Below are 25,258 nucleotides of genomic sequence, written 5' to 3' on the forward strand. Positions count from 1 at the left end.
ATATACTAGTCCAAATTAGTGCCGCGGCGTGCCATAAATACAGATGAGGCGGTGGCTCGGGAGGTGACGGCGTAGATTAAATCATTTAGCCTGGCCTTTTAAGTTGGCTCAAACCCCAGTAGAATATGCAAGTGATCGCAACTAATTAAGAAGAACTGCTATGCCAGGAGAGGCTTTTCAGATCCTTTTGGAGGTGGTTTGTATTTATTCATGTAATTGTCCATGCAGGAGTCTGAAAGGTTTGTTGGGGTTTATTTTAACCTTCAGAATTGATGTCAAAACTGGTAATTGCCATTTTATGAATCTGCCTTTTTATGTTTATCATGAAGCGGGAGAGCCAGCGCTGTTCAGAAACCATTTGTTTTGCACATCACTGAGAGACAGTGAGGTCAAGCCTTGGCGTTCGGGAAATATTGGTTATTTATTGTGCAATTTAGAGGTAACAACTCCTAATATATTAGTTCATAAAAAAGCAATACTCTGATAAATTGCATCCGCCAATTGGACAGTGTCTCTCATGGACACAGGTCGTCCCGGTATTCACACGCCTCGGCTTGCTGGGTTTTGTGGCTCCATTGCAGTCTGGGGGGTTTATTGAGCTCTCGGATGAGGAGCAGCTCCGACCCCCACACTGTCCTTCAGCGTTAGTGCACATTGCAGGTGGGATTTCTGCTGCACCACCATTTTAGGTCTTGTTTCATGGACGGGTAGAGCTCTCAGGAATAGGAACATGTTTCATTGCTGCAACACCCCTAAAATGGGAGCCACACAGCTCAGATAGGTGTTATGTCTGGAGTCTGAATGGTTAACGGTGGGGGTGGGTTGTTAGCAAAACATGATCATTTGAAAATTGCTTTTGTTATGTTGCTGACCCTCTCCTTGGGTGATTTTCCAATCTCACTTCTTGGCCTTGAATAGCGGATGAGCATATAAAATCAATTTCCCTCCAGCTGAAATGTAGCCCAAATGTCTGTAATTGAGATGCCTAAAAATCAATTCAAATTAGAGCCTTTTTAATAAGAACCCCAATGTCAAACTTTAGTTATGAAATGAAACATTAATTTACTCTACAGTAGCCTACAGTACTCTATTTGTTTACTCTACTCTAGATTCCCTCTTACCTTTCTCAAGTTAGCACTACAGTCTTGTTCATTTCATAGTCAGTTCCTCCTCCTGGAAAGCTGCAGTAAGATGGTTTGCCTCAGCTAGGCCTCCTGGTGTGGGAATTCAGCTTCCCTTTGCCTCTAAATGCCCTCATTAAGGTATTATTTGGCTGAGTAATCCACTTACCCTGAGCTTCAGGTGCATAACCATCTTTTAAGACCCTGTTGGGCTTTTCCACGTGGGCTCCACAGGGGTACGTGCAGCCAGCCGCTCAACCACCAAATTGCATTGCCTTTAATGGCGTCTACCATTGGAATTGCGCAGGTGAATTCCTACACACTTTTTCTTTTTTGCCCCTAAACGACAACAGATTTGGGGTGGGGTGGGTGGGGGGGCTGAATGTCACATTGTTGAGCGATGACTGCAATGGTTCATCTCCTTGTCCTGCTCGCGCTCCGTCTCTCGACAGCAGCGGCGCCCCTCATTTCGCGTGAGCGCCGTAGCCTTCTGGAGCCAGCTGTGTGTTTACACTCGCCCCAGTCGTCACCGAGCGCTTAATGACCCCTTTATTAATTAAACAGAGAAAGGCAACAAAGCCATGCGCGCTCAATACACTCTGGCAGTCAAGCATGCGGCCTTTTCAAATATTTGTGAGTTCCTTTTGTTTGATAAACTTTTTTTGGGGCTCTGCCAAACTTTTCACTGTGATTTGCATGCTTGTGTGTGTGCCTTTGTCGCTCTGTCTGTGTGTGTGTGTGTGTGTGTGAGCACTCTCTGATCCAATTAACTACAAAGAGGTACCCAGAGAGATAGCTTCAATAAAGAGGGAATAAACTGATGGCTGACACTAATTAAAAGCTCATTTCGTGTGACCTCTGAAAGCCTCCCTAATTAAAACAGAAGCAAAAGCAACATTATTTTGTTTAAAATTGCCTGATAATTAGATGTTGCTGCTTCCTGGTGGAGTTCTCAGCAGGTGTGCGGCTGACACGCACGTCTGACACACCGCCACTGCCGCCACCCATGCTCCTATGACTCCCCAGTGTCGCCGACGAGGGAGAGAGAAAGAAACGAAGCATCCGGAATGGTACTGTAAGTTGGGCACGCACGTTGGACACGATTTTCATGTGAAATCCGCTGTTAAACATCCTGTCTGTATCCTTTCCTGTTCCTGTGCACCAGTAGTCCTTGTTTTGTGTTTGCCTGAGGTTTGGTGAGGATATTTTCGAGCGGTTACATGTAAATACTGCACAGTGGAATTTTCAGCGGAAGTGTGGCCAGGGGGGCTAATTTCTTATGTCCCTCATATTAATCATCTTTAATCTCCTATTTTGGGTGCGTGGCAGGTGCAGTTGTCGTAACCCTTCCCTAAAAATAACGGCAGCTAGGCTCTGAAGGTGACTTTCGCCCAACGAACAAGAGTAAGCGGGGAGATTCAGAAGCGTCGCAGTCTCTACCCCACCCCCCTCCCACGCTTAAGGTGAATACATGAAGCCCATGCATGTCAAACGGTATTGGCGTCAAGTGCGTTTGAGCATGCCGTTGCGGCGTTTAGTGAGTGAGCGTGTGTGTGTTTTTTTTCAGCGGTGTGCGAGAAAAGTGGCCTGTCAGTTTTTTTTTTACAGAGGTGGGGTGGAAAGCAGAGGTGTAATGAGACGATAAAGGCTGCAGATGTGGCGAGACAGCAGCACAGAAGGTCTGAAGGTGATGAAGTTTGGCATCCTCGCCTGCTCTCCCCCCTCCCCACACACACCTTACCCCCGCTTCGTCGTGCTTTGATGTGCAAGAGCGCATGTTAATGAGCTCTGTGTGTGTGTGTGTGTGTGTGTGTGTGTGTGTGTGTGTGTGTGTACTGGTATGACTGTGAACTGAGGCACTGTAACAGTTGTATGGTGTTTTTGTTATCCTTGCTGGAGGTGAGAAACTTGGTTAAGGAGAGGTGTAAAGAAACCATGTACACTGCATACCAAATTATGCAAATTACTTTTTTCTCAGATGTTCCTAAATAGTCGATGCAAATGACAGTCAGTTTAATTTTCAAGCATCAACCGTTAGAGTATAATTCGAATTTTAGGCACAATTCTTTTTTTTGTACCATGGAAGAAAGTGGTTAGTCAGAAACTCTACATACTTTGCCGAGGTCATTTTCACACCGTCAAGGACCCTAAAGGGGCCTACCACCTCTCTCCCCATGATTCCGGCCCAAAACATGACTCCGCCACCTCCTGGCTGACATCTCAGCCTTGTTGGGACATGGTGGCCATTCACCAACCATCCATTACTCTATCCACCTGGACCATCTAGGGTTGCACGGCACTCATCCGTAAACAAAGCTGTTGGAAAATTAGTTTTCATGTATTCCTGAGCCCACTGTAACCGTTTATGCTTGTAAGCATTGTTTAGGGGTGGCCGAATAGTAGGTTTATGCACACTTGCAAACTTCTTGAGGATCCTACACCTTGAGGTTTGCGGGACTCTAGAGGCACCAGCGGCTTCAAATACCTGTTTGCTGCTTTGCAATGGCATTTTAGCAGCTGCTCTCTTAATCCTATGAATTTGTCTGGCAGAAACCATCCTTATTATGCCTTTGTCTGCACAAACCCGCCTGTGCTCTGAATCAGCGGCAATTTTTTTTACAGTACGATGATGACGCATAAGTTTTCACGAAATATCCAATGTTTTCATACCTTGTCCAAGGTAGTGCACAATTTCACGCTTTTCAGCAGCAGAGAGATCCTTTTACTTTCCCATATTGCTTGAAACATGTGGCATGCTTAATAATGTGGAACATCCTTCTTAACTAGTTTTCCTTTGATTGGGCTCACCTGGCAAACTAATTATCACACGTGTCTGCGATTGATTTCAATGATCCAACGAGCCCTGAGACACAATACCATCCATGAGTTTAATTGAAAAACCAAAAAATTAATGTTTATGACACTTAAATCCAATTTGCATAATAATTTGGAACACGGTGTATAACTTTCTTCACAACTTTGCAGTCACCTCTCGATTGAAAACCATCAGAAGAAACAATCCATACTGTTATAGCCAAACTCTTCAGCGGCACATCCCGTTGGTGTGGCGCTATAATAGTTCACTAACTGACTGTAAAGTTGATAAAGGAAAACAGTCCACTGCAGCTCTCGTGGCTTGAGGCAATGGCTCGTCTCAGACGGATCTCAGAGAACAGTCACCTAGCAACTGCTACTTTTAGTTCCATTAAGGTGTTAAAGGAAACCAAAGGCCACTGTGTATTTGTACTCCTCCTGTGAGTCATACTTTGCTCAGCTCAAAGAAGAACCTTTGAAGCAAACAAAAGGAACCTTTTTGTCCGACCTTGCCGAGCGGAGCGTGGGGTCATGTCTGTCATATTTTTGTCTGTGTGTGAGACACAATACAACAAACAGGAGTATCACCTTCAAACATTTGGGGTTCCGCTTGTGACCGGATTGGCAGATCTCTTCAAAAGAAAGACATAGCAGAAGACAAAGCTTGCTGTCTGCAGGAGTCGTAACTTCGCCCAGGAAGGCAGCCATTTCAACACTCATCTCGCTGTGATGTGATGTGAGGTGCAGTTCATCCAGTCTACAGTGCCTGTATTTGTATACATATGCATGTGTGTGTGTGTGTGTGTTTGTTTGTGTTTGTGTGTGCGCGCGCCCACGTGCGTGCTTGTTGCTTGTGTGCCTGTATGTCATACCTGTGCATATGTGTGCATGGGTGTATGTCTGTCTATAGACATTTTGGTGACTACCAAATATTTATCCTTTCACTGCACCGTATTTTGTCACATAGAATCCAATTCTGCTTAGGACATTTTTGTATCATGCAGAGTTAATGAGATAATCAGAATTATCAGAGATAATTTAAATAAATTATAAATATAGCAAAAGCATGTGTTGATCATTTGGCTATAGGTAGACAGAGTCATGTCTTTAGGCCACAGAATATTCATATTTGATCAAATATAACACATGATGATACAACATTATGCTTTTTCATGTAATATTGCAGATATAGTATGCAAATTAGGAATATCTTAAAATGTATTGTCAGTCAATGAGTTCTGTATAATCTCATCATATTGATACTTTTTTAATACAAAATTGGTCTAAATATGTATTCTGTACGTTATATTGTGAAAACGAATATGCATATGCATGTCGGTACTCCTACCATCAGTGGGACGGTGGATGTGTGTCTGTGTGCTAACGGAGGCTATTGCCCAGGGCCCCCTCTCTCCTAAATGAGCACTTTGCCGGCCGCGTCCGCTTCACAACTCAAACACTTCCCACTGCAGAGCTCTACATTACGCAGGTCAGGCAAGGTCATCAGGCGAGGAGTACGAGCCCAGCTCGCTCCAAAGACATGCCCATCAGAATAATTCCCTCCCGCTGAAATATCTGTCACTCTTTTGATTGCATTTCACGGAGGCTTATTTGTAGAGACAAGTACCTTTTTTTCTATTTTTTTTATTTCTCCTTTGAGAGTTTTTTCTTGTGCACACACTTTCCTCTCTCCCCTGCCATGTCAGTTATTGAGAAATTAATGAATGTGTGATGACAGTCCCTGGGGATAGCGATGACTATTCTGCCCTGACAAATTTACACCCCCGTCCACACCATACACCATGGGCAGAGCAGGGGAACTGGTGTGTGTGTGTGTGTGTGTGTGTGTGTGTGTTGAGGTTGGGGGGGGGGGGGTTAATATTTTCAAAAGGAAAAAAAAAGACAGAAAAACAGAAATGAAAACGCACAGGTCAAAATCTCATCTCCTCCCCGAGATTAAAAACTCATCTCTCAGCACTGTGTGTCTTTATTGAGCCTGATTTCCTCGCCCCTCCATGCAAATTGATCTGTGATTAGGCTTCCCTTTCTCTCCTCAGTGCGAGAGCCACGTCGTGCTGGGGTTAGGACACTCTGTCCCTTGTCGCAATTATGCCCGTCTGTAATACAGGAGCACCAACTCACCACTCCTCCATCCGTATCATTAGAGTGCCGTGCCCGACGGCCAGCTCTTCAAACCTGAACCTGCCGCCCAAGCCTAGCGCCCCCCCATCCCCCAAAATACTCCATTGCCAGCTTAGCTCGCTACACACGTCTGAAGCTCCGAAAGCCGCCATCTTTGTGAAGAAAGCCACCTAAAAGACAATTAGAGGTCTTCATTGTGTCTTGTCAGAATCTGTTAGCAGCGATTAAAAAGCCAAGTTGACTTTATTGTCTGCCATCTTAAAATGATGTGGTTCATTAGGAGTCCCTGTGGTCTTTAAATATTCTCTTTTGCAGATGTGTTTATTTTTTGGATTTCAAAAAGAAAGAAATGGCTGAAAATTGTGCTAATTTAGTCCTTCAGTAGCTTATTAGCCAGGCCTGAGGTCTGCCTGTGTAATCACTCAGTCACTGAACAAAAGAGAGATATTTAAGGTCTCCAGCACAGCTTTAAAGATGTCCATTTCACTCAAAGGCCCTCTCTAAACAGAGGCAGGCCAGGCTGAATGATGCTAATCACAGATATTGTATACGCGATAATTGCTACTCAGAGATGCAGCGTCTAGTTTGGGGTAGAAATGTTACCCCGCGTTCGACTGTGGGCAAATTAACTTAAGCTTGCCTTTGAAAGGGAAATGCAATCATTTTTTTTTCTAATGTGGCCAAAGCGTGATGTAACAGTGTGGTAAAAATGTAATGATTGCACAGTTCATCAAAGTCCTCTGTCTGATGCCTTCTTTAAAGATGGAGCCTGGAGCCGGCGTGGCCAGATAAGATGAGATTTGATATTCATATGAGGTTGTTTTCTCATTAACCTTAAATTATGCAAGCTAATGCAGCTCAGTCTCTGGTTCGTAAAAAGGCACCTTCTTTTTTCCGTTTTTCTTTTTTTCTTTTCTTTTTTGTTCGAAATGCAGAGTCCTTTCAAGTGGTCAGCATCTCCGAAGGGTCATGCACTCTTTTAAGTCCCCTCCACCCCCATTCCAGGGGTATTTCAGTTTTAATGAGTGTCGCCAGAACTGTCGCAAGGCCAGGCCTGGACAGTCTGTCACGTCTACAGTGTGTATTGAAACTTTTTCAGCGTCTTGTTGCATTCCTGACAAGGTCATGCAGCCTGAAGGGTGAGGGATGGATTTGGGGAGGATGTATGGAAGGGGGAGTTAATCCTTTTTCCATCTCTGTCCACTATATGCCTAAAATCCTTGTCTGTTTCTGTGAGTTAATTTGGACTCAGTATCTGGTATTGATAATTGCCTGAAGGCATTTCTTTTAATATGCCTGGATATTTATCTCTCCCCTTATCGGTGTCCTCATCTGATCAATAAGGATTCCTATTTCACTCTGATGACTTCCTCAGAGATTTGTAAGAGTAGAACCTGGAATTATTCTTTTTTTCTCTGTATAGTATATATTACGCTTCATGTGACACGGTATCACAGTATTGGCAGATGTATTGTGAAGACCATGAAAAATAGTCCTGAAAGTTCAGTTTTAGGGCAGCCAAGGTGTCAGTACTTTATCTCATGGGGAACGAAGGATGAACCAGTTGATCCAGCCTCATTTATTCTCTTTGCATAAATTTAAACCAGATTCATTTGCAGCTTTCTGAAATATAGTTATTTCCGCTCGCCTGCTTCCAGGATGATTGTCTATTTAGAACATGTTAAATCCCTGGTCAGCTCTCTTTATCCACTCAGGAAGTGATTCAGGACTATTGTCTTACTAATATTACAGCGTCACTCCAGAAATAGAGCTCCGTTTGTAGGGCAGTAACTTGGTGTTACATAGCCTGCCTCTCATGGGCAGCAGGCAGATTTATAGAGAAAGGGTCCGATCTGGATGTAACAAGGGCTCTGGCTTGTCCTCTATACCTCTGATATCTTAAATCAGTCTTTTGGAGATGTTTCTATTTAGCCTGTCCCTGTTGCTCAAATGGCAGAGAATGGTGCTAACGCCAAGGTCATGAATTCAATACTCAGGAAGGTCACATACTTACCAACATGTATGGCTATACTTAGGAAGGTCACAAACATATCAACATCTATGGTCATACTCAGGTTACATATCAATGTATGGTCATACTCAGGAAGGTCAGCAAACAGTTATTGTGTGCACATCCCACCTTCTGGCAGGTGCAGGACAAAATAAAACTATACTCAGTTGAAAAAATATAATGTCCGCAACACTGCTTTTGACTCCCAATTATTTAATGCACAACAGGCAACGCTTCGACCCTGCTGGGTCTTCTTCAGCCAAATGGTGGACACATTTGATGAAGAAATATATATATATATATAGCGTTGTATGGTCAAGTGTATTTGGTATATTAGGGGTGTAACGGTTCATGTATTCGTATTGAACCGAAACGGTACGGGCGTCACGGTTCGGTGCATGAATTTACACGGAGAATACACGGTATAAAAATACATAAAACTCGTGTGCGGATTAATTAATGTCATGCGCAATTACTGTTAAGTAGCCTACCGTACGAGAGTTACGGGAGTTCTTTAGTGACACTTAACGCTAATCTGTAGCCTCCTTAGCTCTGAAGCTCTGATTGGCGCCTATGTTTTTTTTTGTCAGGTAGTCGGTTGAGTCAGTCAGTCAGAGATAGCAGCATTAAGGTGCGACCCACAAGAGTTAGAGGATCCGCTGGTCTCTTTAAGATCGCAAGTTTGAGAACTTCAGTTACAGTTACAGGCGAGGAGAGATTGGTGGATAAGATGAAACTGTGTGTCGGCGTTGTTCAGCAGTTGTTGGGTATGTGAGTGGAAATATAACATGCTACACATATTCAAAGCCAACACCCAGATGATAGGCTACCAATCACTGAAACGAGAAAAAAAAAATTTCCCCTGCGCTTCACAAGCCTTTGGATACACATACAAATAGGGCCAAAACCTATGGCTTAAATTAAATGATTTCGGAATGACAGAAAGCTATGTAAATCGCTTGGTAATTACCTTTATGTTGGGGTAACTTGTAACTTCTCACATGAGGAGCTGGTAGTGTTAAGTGCATGGACAGTAACAGAAAGTGTCAACGCTAACCATAAACAAACCATGCTACGGTGAGTTAACGTCGAAGGGCAAAGTCACGTGACTTCTAGTTGTAGTCTGTTTATGAAATGAAAGGAGCAATTTCGTTTTTTAAAAGAAGGCAAAATAGTGTGATATTTTCACAGTTAGTAGGCTAGATTATTACTGTACACACACTGAAATATATTGAGGCAAATTGTAGACCATTCCATATACAACTAAACACAGATGTTGAAGGTCTTGCTTAAATGGATTTTGAAAAATTATTATTCTATTCTATCTAATTTGCACTTTCAGAAATAAGAGATGCTGTAGGCCTATTTTCAGTTTTATAGCTGATTGTCTTATTTTGTTTACAAGTTACACGAGTCTGGGTACTTATTGTACTGTTTAGCCTACATCTTACACACTTCAGGCTGTTGCAGATAGCTCAGGGAAGAGACTGTATGACACTAGGTGGTACAGCCTGAGACATGCACAATAAAAAAAAAAAATGCATTCTGCATTTTTGTTTTGCTTTTCCCTCCATTGTACCGAACTCGTACCGAACCGTGATGTCCGAACCGAGGTATGAACCGAATCGTGACTTCTGTGTACCGTTACACCCCTAATATATATATATATATATATATATATATATATATATATTATAATACACCAAATACACTTGACCATACACAGATCACATACTTGCTAACATACAGTATATGGCCATACTTAGAAAGGTTCCCTACTAGAATTTTTGGCGATGCAATACTGCAAGTCACTGTGGATGAAAATGTCTACAAAAATGACCACTGATGATTTGCCCTTTGCATTGGTTCCAGATTCTGGCAGAATCACAGTTTTGGTTGTGTGGAGTTGGTTCTACAGATCGAGGTCTCTTGGACCCACATTTCTTGACACATCTTTGCAGGCTGATCATCCCGACTCAGCGGTCTCCTCAGATCTGTCCCCTTAATGATGCCAGGCAGTGTCCTGCGACAGATGTCCAGGCCCTGGCATAGGGGCACAGGTCTGCCAGCCCCTTTCGCCTCCCCCACAACCTGTTCTCCTGGCACCACCATTTACACACATCATCAAATATTTATTGTATTTATATTAATTTTAAATGACACTGTAAACTATTCACACACACACACACACACACACACACACCAGCACAGGCACAGACACACAATCACACTATGGGCTATATCTTGCACTTTAACGCAATTGACTTCGCGCAAATGACTGTTGTGCCCAACGCAAATCTAAAATGGGGTGGTCTGTAGCAGCTACATTATTCATGGGTGTGGTTTGGGCGTAACGTGCAATAAACCAATCAGAGCGTCATCTCACATTCCCTTTAACAACAGGCACGCTTGTTCCATAGCGGATTGCTATTATGATAGCGGATTTGCAGGCGCAACCAGGAACAGTTCACAGTGCTATAGTCAGTTGTGAACAGTTTGCTATTGATTTTTCCTCTTGAGAAAATGTAATATAGTACAGCGGCTAAGCACCGGAATCGTTCAGTTTTTGCAGAAAGCATGAAACTTGGCACAGTTATACTACTACCCCTAGTGATCAAAAATTGAAATGGACCCCAACACACAGCGCCCCCTAGTGGCCACCATCTTGAATTCAAATATGGCTACCATTCTTAATAGAATTGTTGATACAACTTCAAAATTAAACAAGATAAAAAAGTATTTTAAGTTCTAACACTCACTTTTTAGGGTCAAGGAAGCTATTGACATGATTTCCAAACAAACTTGATGTTGGCCATTTTGAAATCCTATATGGCGGATACGAAATGTGAAAATATAGACCATCTCTATTGTTATTTATGATAGAAATAACATTCAAAAACAATTTCAAAGTTTGAACAGTCATTTTATCACATGACAACCTTAATAATATACGAGGCATCAAGTATAATCTGGTAAGATTCCAATATGGCCACTGTGTAAGAAAATAAGCCAATTATTCTATATTTTGGTTAATTGAAGTAACTACCTACATCATCAATACATTCTTATTCTACCTTCTTTTCTTTCTGAGCAAACCTTAACTCTTACTATACACTGCTCAAAAAAATTATACACTTTAAAAAATAAAACACATCAGATCTCAATGGGGAAAAAACATCACGCTGGATATCTACATTACATTACATTTGGCTAACGCATTTTTAGCCAAAGCGACTTACAACCTGGTAAACACTTTTAAAACAATTCTCTCAACAATTCTAGAACAATTTAAAACAATTCAAAAAGGTAGAGTACAATAGGGAAAAGTGCATCAGTGCGGTGAGTGCTGTTTTTATCTAGTCAAGTCAGGTGGTAAGTGCTAGAATTAGCTAGTTGTAAGTAGTGCTATGAGAGGAGATATTCTCTGAAGAGCTGGGTCTTCAGGAGTTTTTTGAAGATGGAGAGGGATGTCCCTGCTCTAGTAGGAACTGGTAGCGCGTTCTACCAATGAGGAACAACAGATGAAAAAAGTTTGGATTGACCTGAGCGTACCGGTGGCAGAGCTAGACAATGTTTGTCTGAAGAGCGCAACGGTCGGGGGGTAGCATATATGCCTGTATGAGGGCATTTGAGTAGGTGGGAGCAGTAGGTTTAGCTGGGAGGACCAGCAGTTTGGTTTTTGAGAGGTTTAGCTGGAGGTGGTGTGCCTTCATCCATGTAGATATGTCTGAGAGAGAGATCCGTGCCGAAACCAAGGGGTCATCAGGTGGAAAGAACAGATAAAGCTGCGTGTCATCTGCATAGCAGTGGTATGAAAAGCTGTGCGAATGGATAATCTGTCCTAAAGAAGTGGTGTGGATAGCAAAGAGAAGGGGGCCCAGTACTGAGCCCAGGGGGTTTGGTAGGAGGATAAGGTGCGGACCCCCGAAAATCTAAGTGGAAAAAAATTACGCGGCAAGCTCGTCCATTTTGCTTGAATTTCAGCGCAGCAACACATAATGGTACTCAGTAGTTCGTATGGCCCCGACATGCTTGATGGCATCGGGACATAATGAAACGGCAGATGATGTCCTGGGGGATTTGCTCCCAGATGTTTAAGTCAGGGGAGTGTGGGGGGGACAGTCAATGGTATCAATGCCTTCATCCTCCAGGAACTGCCTGCACATTCTCACTACATGTGTCCAGCCATTGCTGTGCACCAGGAGGAATCCAGGGTCCACTGCACCAATACAGGGTCAGACAATGGGTCTGAAGTTTTCATCCTGATGCCTAAGAGCAGTGAGGGTGCAGTTGTCTTGCCCGTAGAGGTGTGTGCGTCCTTCCAAGGATATCCCTCCCCAGACCATCACTGGCCCACCACCAAACCAGTCATGCTGAATGATGTTGCAGGCAGCATTACAGTCTCCAAGACATTTTCAGACGTCACATGTGCTCAGGGTGAACCTGGTCTCATTTGTGAAAAGCACAGGGTGTCAATGGTGAACCTGCCAATTTTGTATTTGTGAGAGGCTTTGCAACCCCCAACTCACATTTAAGGGATGGGCGTGTCCAGAAAACTCCAGTGGTTGAAGGGTTGGCAGACAACAAATAGCTCTCGAGATTTAAGTGATAAAGGTGCAGGTTTATTTACAGTGCGCAGGTGCAATATATGAAATAACAAACAAACAAAAATACTTTGAAAAAGAAAACAAAACTGGCCATCATAGGCGTTCCAAACTCACTGTATACAGCCTCACAGCAAGCTGACGCAGTACTCTGCCATTTCAAACAACTTCTCCATTCCACTCTCTCTTTCTCCCTTAAATAGGCCTACCAATCAAAAGTGAATTGGTAGAGCTCACTGTCCAACAGGGTGTAATACATAAGGAATAACTATGGACCTTTTCCATACACATACATAACATATGACACAACACATAATTTTACCATACAAAGTACATAAATGGCCACACATATACTTTACATACAGACAGGGACTTTATATGCAACAATCAGAACAAATAATAAACTAATTAAACACACGCCAACTCACCACCCCCGCGCCAAACAACCCACTTTCCACTGTCCCGGGACAGTGAATAAGGAACTGGCTCCAATGCGGTTCGTTTTTCCCCAGGGGACCAGTATTCGGACGCACCCAGCAGAACGTTGGCAAACAAGATGCGTGAGTGTTGTGTATGTTTCAAAAGTGAGTTTATTGCTACTACGGAATGAACAATGGAGCTGAATCAGTGGGTACCTCACTGTTCGCTATGTATGTTGATAAATAAATGTAGTAGACTGAACTGACATGCATTGTGGTTGTTTTAAATGTAATGTTTGTAGCAGTCGCTAGCACGGTAGGCTTTGAAACGCCGCGGGTCGGTGTATGTGATGCACGTCGGGAACTGTATGCGTTTATCAGTGTAAATGCTATGTGGGAGCTGCGTGTAGGGAATTAAGGCTCACTAACGGTGAGACCCGTGAAAGCGAGACCTTCGCTTTTCACAGTATTCTGTGGCAAATGCCAATTGAGCTGCACGGTGCTGGGCAGTGAGCATAGGTCCTTCCAGAGGCCATCGGGCCCTCAGGCCACCTTCATGAAGTCTGACAGTGTGGTCAGAGACATTCACACCAGCGGCCTAGAGGAGGTCATTTTGTAGGGCTATGGCAGGGCTCCTACTGTTTGTTGTTGCACAAAGGAGCAGATACTGGTGCTGCTGCTGGGTTAAGGACCCTCTACTATCCTGCCCAGCTCTCCTAGAGCAACTGTCTCCTGGAATCTCCTACATGCTCTTGAGACTGCGCTGGGAGACACAGCAATCCTTCTGGCAATGGAACGTATTGGTGTGCCATTCTGAAGGAGTTGGACTACCTGTGCAACGTTTGTAGGCTCCAGGTACTGAAAAATCAGTCAAGGAGGATAAAGATGGAAAATGTATAATTTGCCACCACCTCTAAAACCATTCCTGTTTTTACAGACCTATTTCCCTTCTTCCTTTCTTGTCAAGGTTGTTGGAGAAAGTGGTCTTCAAGCCAGTCTTGGACTTACTATATCAGAACAACCTGCTAGACCCTATGCAGTCCATTTTCAAGAGTCATTCTACTGAAACTGCTTTTCTGTCTGTGACCGAAGCATTGAGAGTAGCTAAGTCTTCATCTAAGTTGCTAAGTCATTAGTATTCATTCTACTAGACTTATCTGTAGCCTTCGATACTGTTAACCATGACATTCTCCTTTCTACACTATCTGAACTGGGATGTCTAGGAAAGCCCTTGACTGGTTTAAATCCTACCTTAAAGGGCACATGACCTCACCACAGGTGTGCCTCAGGGATCAGTATTAGAGCCCCTACCTTTCTCTATTTACACACTTCCTTGGGTGAGACCATTCGCTCCCATGAATTTGATTATTACTGCTATGCGGACGATACTCAACTTTACCTGTCTTGAGCTTTTGGTTTTTCCTCCGCAAAGCACACCCAAGGACTGGGCGCTGAACGCACTAGCCAGTGTCCTAAAAGTGCTGGTTCACTGACTAGCATGAGCCCTAATGGGTCAGGAGGGAGCTAAACTCGTAAGGTATTACGTATTTAAATTAGCTTCATTGACAGGCATAATCATTTTATGGGATTCAAAATGTTAAACTACAATAAAACAAAATGGACCTTTTCAAACTATCACTATGAGCCTTAAAAGAAACTTTAGCATATGCTAATTGGCCCCACCCACCTCAATTTGATAAGGCTGTAGGACAGTAGGATGTGTTGGACTGGTTATGTCCTAATTTATCTAACTCTGACTGGGTGTATGTACTAATTTATCTAACTCTTGGATAGAAGACAAAATAGTTCATTTCCCAAAAGGCAGCATATGTTTCTTTAAGAGACTTGACAGACACTAGCATCCATGGGTTTTAGCCTCCTTGCTAGCATGCCAACCTCTAGGGGGCAAATTAGAAGGACTGAGCACAGGCAAGTGCAGGGTTTATTCACACAGTCTAAACTTCACACATAGCCTAAACGCACCCCAGTTTTTGACTCAGTGTCAGAATGCATGGCTACTTCCTTAAAATCCAACATGTCTGCCATTTTAATTATGCATGATTCTCTCATTATGTATTTCATAATGCTGAAAGATGGCTATAGACACGTCATATTATGTGTTAAAAGCAGCATAGCATTATAAATGTATAAAAAAGGGCATATTTTGGTGGCCATATTTGAAGTCAAGATAGGGGCCACTAGGGGGCGCTATGTGTTGGGGTCCATTTCAATTTTTGATCACTAGGGGTAGTACTATACCTGTACCAAGTTTCGTGCTTTCTGCAAAAACTGAACGATTCAGGTAAAAATCTGGCCTTAGCCGCTGTACTAATACAGAAATGTCACTTTCCGATGTTTTGGGATCACTCTCACTGAATCACGAGCTTATGAATGCATGGTGATATTTTTGCAATGTAATCTAACATTACCTCAGACAATGCAGATCTGTCAGATAAGCTCTCCTCCATAGGCGCCGGAAGCACAGTGGCCCCCTCACTTTTGGCTCAAAATATCTTTTAATAAACAAAATCATCCACGAAAAAAAAAACAACTCCGCGCACAAAACGGAGAGAGGTGTGAACCATTATAGCGGTAGTAGCCCGCATCTAATATAGCCTAAAGCTATTTATGCAGCGTCACTGTTGGAAAACCTTAAACTTTCTGCCCGTGGGTCAAAACCGATGAGCAAAACACCAGCAGAGCGCCCAGGCAACACCCCCAGGGAGCAGACAGCGCTCCACTTTGAGACGTTCATTCTCAATCAATGCAACATGTGTGGAGGGATGGATTTGAAATGTAGCCAAATCCAATAACATTTATTCTGGTCTGGTATGATTGATTGTTTTGTAAAGTTCCTGAGTTAAGCGTAATGTCCTCCTGTGCATCGGAGACTCCAACTCTACAGCTCCAGCTGTCACCTCGGGATGGCTTCAAATTGTGCTTTCAATGTATCTGCGGCCTAGGCCTACTGTTTGTTTATTCTCCAGAGGCAGTGGTTGTCATTAGCCTATATTAATTGTGAGCAATTATTGAAGTTATGAATCTGTTGGATAACCACATTTAGCCTATTGCGCGACATGAGATTAAATTAATATCATCCAGTAGGTAGTCTACTGGTGTGAACTGGTCTGAAATGGCCTGTATTGGTTCCAACTGTTTTTTTGATTTTGTACTGGTTTGCCCAGTAAGTAACACCAGTTAAAACCATTTTAAACCCATTAGAACCAATAGAGCTATTGGGCAGGGGTGGCTCACCAGTACCATCCAGTTGAAACCAATAGGATGTAACTGGTGTCTGCCAGTTTAAATGAATATTGGTCTCAACTGGTTAAACAAGTGGTCTCAACTGGTCTAGCAGGGCCTAAAACCACATTGGATTAATTAATCAATTCAAGAGTATTTTAATCTATCTGAAAACAAATGGCCTTTATGCTACATACAGAGCCGGACAGTAACGGAGTAGGCTACATTTACTTAAGTACAGTACTTGAGTACAATTTTGAGGGATCTGTACTTTACTCGAGTATCATTTTTGGGGAGTACTCATGACTACTTAAGTACATTTAAGAGGCAAATATTATACTCTTTACTCCACTACATTTCTATCCATAACCACATTTAGCCTATTGCGCGACATGAGATTAAATTAATATCATGCACAACGTGATATACCCGAAACATGTAGCCTAGCTACCAAGCCTTCGCAAGGTTTGTATGATATCACTTAAGATTACCAGCAATGTTTAAATAGACCAGGGTAACCTATTTATTTTTATTTTCTGTGTCCCCGTTTCCCAAAACCACATTTGCTGATGCGAACTTCTGCTGACAAAAAGGAGGCTGCATTTCGTGTGGACATCTTAATGCAGTTTAAGGGTGATTTATGCTTCTTACTTGTGAGCCTACGTGGGTCAGCTGCAGTCATTCTCGCGTTCTCCTTTACAGCAACAAGACACAATTCCTCATAGTCTCGCCCTTTACTCATTGTCTTCATCTTTTTTCCCCCTTTTCAAAAAGTGTGATATTCATACTCAAGTCATTCGCGTTCTGTCTCCCTGTACTTTGGAGACTCCTCTGCAACTCCAGCTGAGGGGCAGTGGTTGTCATTAGCATAGTAAAATGTGAACGATTATCAATGATATGATAATACTGCTATGATGATACTGCTTTTATTGCACAACTGAGAATTGGGCTATTAATCGGTTCCAAGGTGCTGTCATCTATCCGAAACATCTACTAAGCCTTCTCTGGGTTTGTTGGGTGCAGTGATGCCAGTAACGCGTTACTTAGTAACGTGTTAGTCTATTTTGACCACTTTTTTCAGTAACAAGTAATCTAACGCGCTACTATTTACAAACCAGTAATCAGATTAAAGTTACTTATCTAAGTTACTGTGCGTTACTATTTTTGTCATTTTCCTTAATAAAAAGATATATTCTTTGCTTTCTTCTTACGTTTTCAGCATGAGCACAATTCACGTGTAAAACCACGCAGCGACACAAACGTAAACAATGGAGGGAGAGAGATGCACATTTCATCAGTCATTACTTTGAGTTTGTGTCAGCTAAACATGACAACATTAAGGTACATTGTACATTCTGTGCTGCGACAAAGTGCTGTCTAGCTAGACATCCCAAGTCTCCCGAAGTTTGGGGAGTCTCCTACATATTGATAGCGGCTTCCTGACGATCGCAAATTACATAAAATCTCCCGGAACCTAGAGCGAACAAGAGCACGCAAGCCAGACCGGACTTCAAATCGCGTGTGCATATGAGCTTAACGCGCACACAACGGAGAGGGAGAGAGAGGAGTGCATTTGTGCCTGAAGCCATCCAAGACAGAGAACATCCTGGTCTGTTATGCTAAATCAACCAATCAGTTTTCAGTGTAAGTGTGCTTATATCTCTTTTCTCCCAAACTTAATTAATCAGTTCAGTCAGTGTATCTAGGAACAGGAGCGTGATGGCAGCGTCAGTGCCCCTCAAAAAGACCAATTTCACATCAGACTACACAAAAGTGTATCCAATTGTCTCAAAAGATTAAAACATAATGATAATCTTGCACACTGCACTGTTTGTAACAGCGACTTTAGCATTGCTCACAGCGGGTTAAATGATTGCAAAATACTTGTTGAGGTGAGTTTAACAAGTGTAATTTAATTTGCATATTACTCAGGCCTATACAAGATGGCTAGTTGCCAAGGCTACATGAAAAACAAATCTACAAAAAATCTGCATATTTTACTATAACAATTTCTATCAATAGGCCTTCCTTATTTGGTGTACTTAGACATTATTGAACAAACATCTGAATTTCAGTATCTAAGTAGGTTAGGTTGGGATGTCTGCTATACATTGCTGTTAAAATGCACTTCCAGTATAGTGAGTATTGGCAAAACCAGTTATCATTTTTATGTTGAGGCGGTGGGGGTGTTGTCGGCAGCTGCTGAAAGTAACTAATAAAGTAACTTGTAATCTAACTTAGTTACTTTTAAAATCAAGTAATCAGTAAAGTAACTAAGTTACTTTTTAAAGGAGTAATCAGTAATCAGATTACTTTTTCAAGGTAACTGTGGCAACACTGGTTGGGTGGGTATTGCAATACAGCCCAGTGTTTCCCATACATTGACTAATCTGTGGCGGGGCGCCACAAAATCAAAATCGGCCGCCACAGATGAATATTCTATGTTTAATTTAATTTAATTTAAATATAAGATCAAATCCTTGCATTGCCATTGCTGCGCTTTTTACGCACGCAGCCTTTCCTTACCCCGCCCCGCTCTCTGTCGTAGCCTGCTGCCCCTCCTCTGCATGTGCATTTAACAAAATATTCACGATTGTTGAAGGATTGTTGTTGCCACATAGAAGCATTGCATAGAAGACATCTGGCTAAATTGCTATTAAATCCGCTTAGCATCGTGACCATGCTGAAGAGCAAATTTGTTCAAAACTGCTGCATTGAAGTTAATTCTGCTAAGGTCTTATCACAACATAGTAGGCTACATTGAAGAGACTAAACTTAAAGTTAAGTTATGCAATCAAGCAGTATCTCAAAGCTAACGTTAGAATACTGTTTGGATGTAGAATTTAGCATGCTTAGCCTACTTACAGCTGCTTGTCAATTTCGTTGAAGGGCTCATTTTATTGACTCTGACACTGAATGTTTGCAAAATCCCGATGTAAATGGAAAAGTGTTTTCCAAAATTCAAAAGTGCTTGTCCCAAGGATAAGTAGGAACCTTTATTTTAACTTTGTAGAAAACGTTATGAATTGCATCCACTCAGCAGCCTTTTTAACGTTAACTGTGTTAATCACGAACATCTTAAAGTGACAGGCACTCAATTAGACCTAAGTTTATACAGCTCACCAAAATTATATTTTAAACGCAAGCTGGAACTAGGCTTTGGACACGTGCCCTCCTGCTACCTCTCTCACTGAGCCCCCCACCCACTCACCCTTGTAGATGGACCCAAACAAATGTCAATACACAATCCAACAATTCTTAGTTGCCAATGCCATTCTTTATTACACATAGAACAGCAACACCACCACCCCATAAACACCATCTGAAGGTAAGCAGCACAGTATAGCGACATAGGGGGTTGGGATATTAATTACTGGCCAATTGCTTAAACAAATATGCTACATTAAGTGCCTAATTTTGCCGCTAATGCGTGAGCAGATGGATAATGGCGAGGATGAGCACTGCGCCCTGACTGCCTGCATATCTCCTCTGCGCCAGGGCAAGGGCAGAGTCGGGTCCACACGCTCCAGCACTCCCTTCTGTCTTCCAACCCCACCCCACCGCACTCCTTTCCCCCTACCTGCCGTAGCGCCTCTCTAAGCGCAACACCCATTAGCATGCCTGCTGATCCAGCTAACAGCAGGCTACGCTCTGTGTGTGCTCATGCTAACATGCTAATTCTTCGCTCGCCTTAATGTAATGTGGCTGTACAGGAAAACGACAGGTGACTGGAGAATGGAGGTTTTTCAACACATCTGGTGGCCACTTTTGTACGATATTTGAAATGTTGTTTGAATTAAGTTATTTGGGGGAGGGGGGTGCGATTTTCCTTCATGTTGCACCCCCCCCCCTCCCTCTCTCTCTCATCTGCTGGAATGCTTCACAGGGTAACTCATACCATCAAACATGAATGGATCGTTAGAGTCAACTGGAGAAGGGAGAAGAGGGAGGGAGTGAGTGAGTGAGTGAAGGGAGGAGAGATCTTCTGTCATGGGAGAAACCCTGATGGAGAAAGGCTTGCTAATTAAGATGCATGAATTATTCAAATGACTCTGTGCTAATTAGCATTCTGTCAACAAACCCTGACGATGACAGCTTGTCAAAGCACATCTCCGCGCAGCGAGGCCTGGATGGCAGGTGGGAAGGAGAGGAGAGGTTGGAGAAGGAGAGGAGAGACTTGGAGCTGAGCTTGATGGAGGGCCATGTGTTGCTTCCATCAGCTTAATGGGGCCCCTCACTCCCCCGCGCCTGCCTGCAGCTTTCCAGAATCAGCCATTTTCTCTTTGTAGTCGTCATGTTTGTTAGGCATGTTTGCAAAAACAAAATAAGACAGACATTTGTTTAACTGTTCACACAGATGCAACAAGTCAAAGCACTGTTTTCAGCTAAATATTTTTTATATGTGAAGAAGCAGTGTGTAATTGCTGCGGTGAAGTGTAGTCAAATCATATCTAGGCCAGAAAGAGGCACCCTGGGAACAGTTTGCACATTCAGCTGAAGTAAATTATGCAGAAACATTGAGCGCATACAGTTTCTTTGAAAATCTGGCAAAGCAGAGCAATTTTATACTCCTACAAAAGTGTAGTTTTAAATGTAAAAAAAAAAATATATATTTATAGACACGTAAGATATGACATTCTCAACTACAACACTATTTAAAGGGGGTATATGCAGAATTAGGTATGTATGTGATGGCACTGTGTTGTATCCATTAGAGCGCCTCCAGAGATACAAGGTTGTATTACAGGAGAGTAGGGTCTGATGCTAGTTGGTTTGCATGCTAACTTTAGATATCTGGGCAACATAGACCATTGTCATACATTAAAATAGTTGTTTTATACTAAAAAAAACTTTTTTAAAAGCCCACCATTTATCATATGAACTTCTGTAGATTGAAAGGACGTCATGACTGTGTCAGAACTTTTGAGTGTTTCTGTCTTTGGTGTATCATGTTGTTTTCATGCAGCTCTCTGTACTTGTGGGAGTCTGTCGACATGGCGATTGATCCCCTGTCATCCACTTAAGTTGCACTGTGCCAGCTCAGGGGCGTGAGGAGTGCACATGGCTGTTAGCTTGACATGGCTGTCATAACCCCACTGCGCATTCCTCTCATGTCAGTGTTGTGGAGGGATTAGCACTAGAGGTTAGTGTTCAAGTTTTTATCTTGTATGTTTGTTTGTTTGTTAGCTCGTTTTACTCTTACACAGACCTTGTTTATTTTCACTTCACTGGAAATGACTTATTTTGTCAAATGTAGATTTTACACTTTTTATTTATTTATTTTTTCTTTGTTTTGTTTTTCCTTTTCCATTTTGTCTTTGTTTTGAATCCGGAGTTCTAAACTGTGAATAACTTGGAGGCCATTTTGTTTCGGGCCTCTTTGAGGAAGATTGATCCTGATTGCGGGTTTGGATTACTCCGTGGCCGGAGCTGATTTGGAGGCTGGCTAATTTTAAACGCTCCTGCGGGGTGATATCGAGTCGGTTTAGCGCGAGCTGATCCTGCTGATTAATGCCACTCTGAGGTTTGGCCGCTGGAGCCGTGAAGACTGTTAGTCCGACCTCATTACAGGAATCACTTTCTATTTCAACCCATCTCCTCAGCGCTCACTTTACCTGGAGTGGAGGGGTGACTGTTGGATATGGGGGACAGAATCATAGAGGGGAGGGGGAGGGAGAGAGAAAGTGGAATGTCATAATGAATTACCAACCCTGTGTGCTTTGAATAAATAACAGGGCATTTCCACATCATAAATATTACTGTGGCTTAATGTCCTCTCTGCGGTGGGCTTAGGGTATGGTTTTTTTTGTTCACTGTGGGGTTTTAGGGAAGGCAGGGGGTGGCAGCGCTCTCAGAGGGGTGGCAAGGGCAGCTTAATCCCTGAAGCGGAGCGAGCGGATCTCTGCTCCCTGTGGACTCACGCGCCGCAGACTCTGGCCTGGACGACCAGGCAGGGCATTCATCATTCCCGGCCCAGCAGCTTCCCACTGTCTTTCCCTCCCTGCACCAAAAAACCCCACGGAGTGCTTGGACTTGGCCCACATAACCACCGGCACTACAATTTACCGGCAGCTTTAGAGGTGAAGGAGGGGGAAGGCTGAGATTGGTGAGATTCAGTTATGTCACAGAGATACCAGAGAAGTGTAGTTGTTTATGTTTATGCACAGGATCAAAGGACATGGGATATCCCTTGTGCTTATAATCGGGGACCTCACAGAATGGCAGAATATGGAGTTACATGTACATTCAGGTTTTTTTCCAGCCTCATTTGTGGGAAGATATTTTGAGAATTTTTCCTTCAATATCCATTATGTGAAGCAGCATTAATAAAAAGAACTCTGTAACCTACACGAGCTCAGTATTTAGAAATCGGATACTGATGATCCTTACATAATGTTTCTTCGGTAACACTTTACTTGACAGTATCGACATAAGAGTGACATGATGACACTGTCATGAACACATGACACTGTCATGACACATGAAACCTAACCCTAATTCTAACCTCTAATCCTATAACCCTAACCCTAACCTTAATCCTAACCCTAACTTGTTATGACAAAAACAAATGTCACTTAAAGGACAATTCCGGCGCAAAATGAACCTAGGGGTTAATAACACATGTGTACCGAGTTCGACCGTTCGCTGGGATTTATTTTCATGCTAGTTGAATGTGACCAGTTTTATTGCAAACTGCTAATTAGCGTTTAACGCTAGCCTTCGGGGCACACGTACAGTAAAAAGAAATCACTATTTCTATACCACTACCAAGGCTCAAAATAGCACCACACTTACACAGTAGCATAATGAGGGTCTCTACATGTAAACCGAAGCATTGAGAACTGTAAGTGTACAGGCAGTTTATTAAAAAGAAACACATTACCGTTCACGTCTGGTTCACATATACAGGCAGGCGATGTGAACTAAAATCAAACGTAATTTGCTCAATATAGGCCTATCAGAAATAATAGCTCTGATGTAACAACTTGTATAGTGTACTTACTTAGTGGATGTCCATCTGGTCCCTCTGGAATGGATCGCCGCCTCCAATTTCTTTTCGGGACATGGAAAAAAGTTTCAACTACAGCCCTGTTTATCAATGAGGGGAAATCTTCAGACTCTACAAAACACTGCATCTCTTGGGGGTCGCAACGCAACAGGTCCCACTCCATGCAACACAGGCACTCCTCTTCGGTGGCCATAGCTTCACAATGTCCGCAGGTAGCCTACAGTTTCCAGATGTGCGAGGCTGTGTGCGGCATTGACTACAGGTAGCTCTCTCTCTCATAGCCCTCTCATGTCTCCTGTTGCATTCAGTGCTTCTCTTTTGCACAGTCCTTTCTTTCGGCAACAACGTTTCACGCGAGATTCACTTCACATCCCAGAGTTCTGTTTTCCCAAGGCGCCTGCCTGTATGTGAACCAGACGTGAACGGTAATGTGTTTCTTTTTAATAAACTGCCTGTACACTTACAAAGTTCTCAATGCTTCGGTTTACATGTAGAGACCCTCATTATGCTACTGTGTAAGTGTGGTGCTATTTTGAGCCTTGTTAGTGGTATAGAAATAGCGATTTCTTTCTACTGTAAGTGTGCCCCGAAGGCTAGCGTTAAATGCTAATTAGCGGTTTGCAACAAAACTGGTCACATTCGACTAGCATGAAAACAAATCCCAGCGAACGGTCGAACTCGGTACACATGTATTATTAACCCCTAGGTTAATTTTGCGCCGGAATTGTCCTTTAATAACAGAAGTGTTATGTCATGTTATGACATGTTCATGACAGTGTCATGTCACTCTTATGTCGACACTGACAAGTAAACCGTTTCTTCTGTGTGTCACCTCTCCACTATATAGTGGGCTGGAAGTCTGAGGGAGAAGCAGAAGACACCGCAGCGGCGGCTTGGAACGAGGTGTGAGGGGCGTGCATTCATTTTCTCCCCAATTAGCGGGCTGTTCCAGAGCTGCCCGTGCCAGTCGCTGCGTGCAGCCTCCTTTTCGGAGCACCAAGCTGGGCCTACGGAGGCTGGCTACCCCCTCTCCCCCTCTCTCTGCACCATCCTCCCTTTGCTGAGGCAGCATATGCCTGTCAGTGGGCCAATGTGAGCCCTTATCACTAGACTGAGGGCTGTGGAGGTAATTGCCAGTCATACTGTGAGGAGAGTGTGGAGAAGGGGAGGCTAATGAAGAAATGAAAGGCTCTGCTTTTCTTGTGGAGTCATCAGGTTTGACGTTATACACCCCCTACCATCTAAATCCCAATGGCCACCCACCCACTCCCATCTCTCTGCTCAAGGTGCCAAGACTGGAGCACCGCCCATCTTACCTATAGACACACACAAACAAACACACACACACACACACATGCCAAATACAGTCCCAACCCACCATGGCAGCCTGCCTGGCAGACTCAGAGGGGCACCAGGCAATTACCACCCAGCCCTGAGGGAGGGCAGCTTTGACTCCTCGCCGGCCGCGGAGTGGAGAGGAGAGGAGTGAGGATCAGTGCTGAGATTGGGCCGTGCCGGCCGTACTGATGGAGGCCTGCTTGAACACCTGAGTGAGACACGAGTAGGCACAGAAGCAGCTGAGGAAGACGAAGAGAGAAAATGGTTTGGGGGAATGTTTTTGTTTTTCCCTCCTCCCTGTATCGTGTGTGTGTGTGTGTGTGTGTGTCAGACAGTGTTCGTGGGTGTGTGTGTATTAGTACATGTGACACTCAACACTCATCATTTTGTAAATCCACATCATTTTTTGTTGTTGTTGGTCACAGCTGTTATTCATAATTTCCTCTGGTCAGCCTTAAGGTGATTAGCTGGCCCTGTCACACTTCAGGTCATCACTCACTTCTTAAACATGACAGCACGGCACACACGCACACACACTTCACCACGTCATTATTATG

The 25,258-nt window shown here is 43.2% G+C and overlaps 2 long non-coding RNA genes across 2 annotated transcripts; one reads left to right on the forward strand and one right to left on the reverse strand.

Moving 5' to 3' along the window:
• The first annotated feature begins 5,223 nt into the window (after nt 1-5,223).
• LOC121706714 lies at nt 5,224-23,444 on the forward strand. The gene is made up of 3 exons (XR_006031116.1): nt 5,224-5,237; nt 11,760-11,763; nt 23,362-23,444. It is a non-coding gene; the product is annotated as an uncharacterized LOC121706714 (long non-coding RNA).
• Nucleotides 10,322-15,490, reverse strand: LOC121706713. The gene is made up of 3 exons (XR_006031114.1): nt 15,458-15,490; nt 13,858-13,860; nt 10,322-10,602 (listed from the first exon to the last, which is right to left on the reverse strand). It is a non-coding gene; the product is annotated as an uncharacterized LOC121706713 (long non-coding RNA).
• Nucleotides 23,445-25,258: the final 1,814 nt, after the last annotated feature.

The sequence above is a fragment of the Alosa sapidissima genome, chromosome 4 (genome assembly GCF_018492685.1).
Source record: "Alosa sapidissima isolate fAloSap1 chromosome 4, fAloSap1.pri, whole genome shotgun sequence".
NCBI classification, from domain to species: domain Eukaryota; kingdom Metazoa; phylum Chordata; class Actinopteri; order Clupeiformes; family Clupeidae; genus Alosa; species Alosa sapidissima.